This window comes from Giraffa tippelskirchi, chromosome 12 (genome assembly GCF_054371585.1).
Source record: "Giraffa tippelskirchi isolate mGirTip1 chromosome 12, T2T-mGirTip1v1.2.pri, whole genome shotgun sequence".
In the NCBI taxonomy this organism is placed as follows: domain Eukaryota; kingdom Metazoa; phylum Chordata; class Mammalia; order Artiodactyla; family Giraffidae; genus Giraffa; species Giraffa tippelskirchi.
This window is the reverse complement of record NC_137286.1, coordinates 148791050-148794307: the sequence shown is the minus strand read 5'-3', so window position 1 is coordinate 148794307 and position 3258 is coordinate 148791050.

Here is a 3258-nt window from a genome sequence, read left to right as displayed (position 1 = left end):
TTTGAACCGGAAACGGAGCCTCGCGCTCCCACACGCGCTCCCCCACGCTCAGGTCGTCGGCGCTTGCTGAGCGGGCGCTGCTCCTCCTGTTTGTCAGTCGCACGTGAGTCCTAGACGCGGGTGACCAGCCAGAGAGCCGCGCCCCCCGCCAGACCGGGCAGACACACCCTGCGCTCTGCTCTCAGGAATGGCTTCCTACCCCTTGGTGCCAAAGACCCCAGTTTGGGGAGTTACCTATTTTAGGCTAAAAGGTGGAGAACAGAAGTTGAAAGGCAGAATTTCCTAGGAACTGTGCTGAAGACAGACTGAGGCGGCGGACACCGCCCTGTGGAGAGTCTGGCCCCGTCCAGCCGTGTCCACTGCGGGCTGACTGGGACGTCAGGGCCCTTTTCACAAACAGTGATCCCTCCCGCCGCTTCCTGACTACCGAGATCTGGTCCCCAGTTCAGTTCAGTCGCTCAGTCGTGTCCCACTCTTCACGACCCCATGAACCACAGCATGCCAGGCCTCCCTGTCCATCACCAACTCCCAGAATCCACCCAAACCCATGTCCATCGAGTTGGTGATGCCATCCAACCATCTCATCCTCTGTCGTCCCCTTCTCCTCCTGCCCTCAATCTTTCCCAGCATCAGGGTCTTTTCCAATGAGTCAGCTCTTTGCATCAGGTGGCCAGAGTATTGGAGTTTCAGCTTCACCATCAGTCCTTCCAATGAACTCCCAGGACTGATCTCCTTTAGGATGGACTGGTTGGATCTCCTTGCAGTCCAAGGGACTCTCAAGAGTCTTCTCCAACACCACAGTTCAAAAGCATCAATTCTGCGGTGCTCAGCTTTCTTTATAATCCAGCTCTCACATCCATGCCTGACCACTGGAAAAACCATAGCCTTGACTAGACGGACCTTTGTTGGCAGAGTAATGTCTCTGCTTTTTAATATGCTGTCTAGGTTGGTCATAACTTTCCTTCCAAGGAGTAACCGTCTTTTAATGTCATGGCTGCAATCACCATCTGCAGTGATTTGGGAGCCCCAAAAAATAAAGTCTGACACTGTTCCCACTGTTTCCCCATCTATTTGCCACGAAGTGATGGGACCAGATGCCATGATCTTAGTTTTCTGAATGTTGAGTTTTGAGCCAACTTTTTCACTCTCCTCTTTCACTTTCATCAAGAGGCTCTTTAGTTCTTCTTCACTCTCTGCCATAAGGGTGGTGTTATCTGCATATCTGAGGTTATTGGTATTTCTCCCAGCAATCTTGATTCCAGCTTGTGCTTCATCCAGCCCAGCATTTCTCACGATGTATTCTGCATATAAGTTAAATAAGCAAGGTGACAATATACAGCCTTGACGTACTCCTTTTCCTATTTGGAACCAGTCTGTTTTTCCATGTCCAGTTCTAACTGTTGCTTCCTGACCTGCATACAGGTTTCTCAAGAGGCAGGTCAAGTGGTCTGGTATTCCATCTCTTTCAGAATTTTCCACAGTTTATTGTGATCCACACAGAAAGCTGCATATTTGGCTTCAGTTACATAAGGTTCTTGCCCCTGTTAAAAGTCAAATTTCCCTCCGCCTGTGAGAAACCATTAACGCATCAATTTGAAAGATTTTTTCAGAATCTTTCTGGAAGCTAGACTATCTCAGGGAAAAGAAAGAAAAATCAGTCTGTGTTCCTAAGCCTGGGGAGTGGAGATTAGGAGGAGGGACCACGGTCTCCCCCAAAGATGAAACAGAGCAACTGAGAGAGGGGTACACAGTCCTCAGTGGGAGGCCCCCTTCCCTGAGCGAGCATCGCGGGAGAACCCCCTCTGTGCTTCCACCGGTTCCCCAGGCAGCCTTCAAACCTGCCTCCAGCACGGCCGAAGTCTCCTCCTCCGCCCAGTTATCTTGGATGGGACCCCAAGTCCGCCGAGCCTCCCAGGGCACCTTGTCTGTGTCTCTCCCGTGTTTACGCGTCTCTGGGCGGGAACGTTCCCGCTCACCTCGCACCCCGTCCGGTACCCACTGCTGCAGAGCAGAGACTGGGTGTCACTTGAATCACGTCCTGAGTTTGTTGATAAAACCGATGGCTGGAAGCGCTGACAAGTTTCGGCAGTCAAAACAGTAATTATTAACTTTCCCGTTAGGTACTTGGCCGATGTAATTAATGACCACATGTGTATGATCACCACCACTAAAGGATAAATGCTGCCTCAGCACGCGGCGTGTTCTTCGGGCGATAACAACGTTAGTGAACTTGGGAGGCGTTGCAGGAGTGGGTTTGGGGGAGAGGAACAGCCGCCATCGCCGGAGTCAGCCCAGGGAGACAGGACAGGCTCTTGCTTCGGGCCCCACCTCCTCTGCACCTCCTGTTCCTGCCGTGTTAGATGACGGGCGGCCACTTCTCCGTGGCTCCTGGGAGGCGGGGGTGGGGTCACTCGTGGTGGTCCAGCTCGGGGTGCGGACACGTGGTGGCGGAGGGTCCCTGGCCGGCCAGGATCTGGCGCTGCACGCTGGGCAGACGCTGATGGCCTCACAGCCCGGAGGCCAGAGTCCCAAGTCAAGGGGGGTTGTCCTCCTTCCTGTCCACCTCGGGCTCCGCGACGGCCACGTGGTCATCTTCCCCTGTCCTCACGTGTCTTCCTTCTCTGAGCGTCTCTCTCCGTGCCCGCATTTCCCCTTTTCACAGCAGCACCAGTCATGGCTAGCTCTGCAGCGGCCCCACCTCCAAACAAGGTCACGGTCACAGGCAGCAGGAGTCAGAACGCGGGCGTCTCTTCTGGGGACACAGTGCAGTCCGTGACAGTTAGCTCCCCAGCCTGCGTCGATGACACTCTCCCTCCCCACCCCCTGTGTCAGATTGCATCAGGTGTTCTCAAACCTTTGACCCCAAAGCCCTTTGTGCTAATTGCTGGAAAACAAAAAGAGCTCTTGTGTCTGTGGATTGTATCTATTGATGTTTACCATGCTAGAAATTAAAATAGGGACATGTTTGCATTAATTAATTACTTTAATCCATTTAAACATAACTACAATAAACCCTTCGCTCGTGGTAAAGAACACACCTGCCAATGAAGGAGACATGAGAGACGCAGGTTTGACCCCTGGGTCGGGAAGATCCCCTGGAGAAGGAAATGACACCCCACTGCAGGATTTTTGTCTGGAGAATCTCACGGACAGAGGAGCCTGGTGGGCTACAGGCCACTGAGTGGGCAAAAAGCCAGACACAACTGAAACACACACACATACACACAATAAACCCAATGCACATTCGTACAAACAACA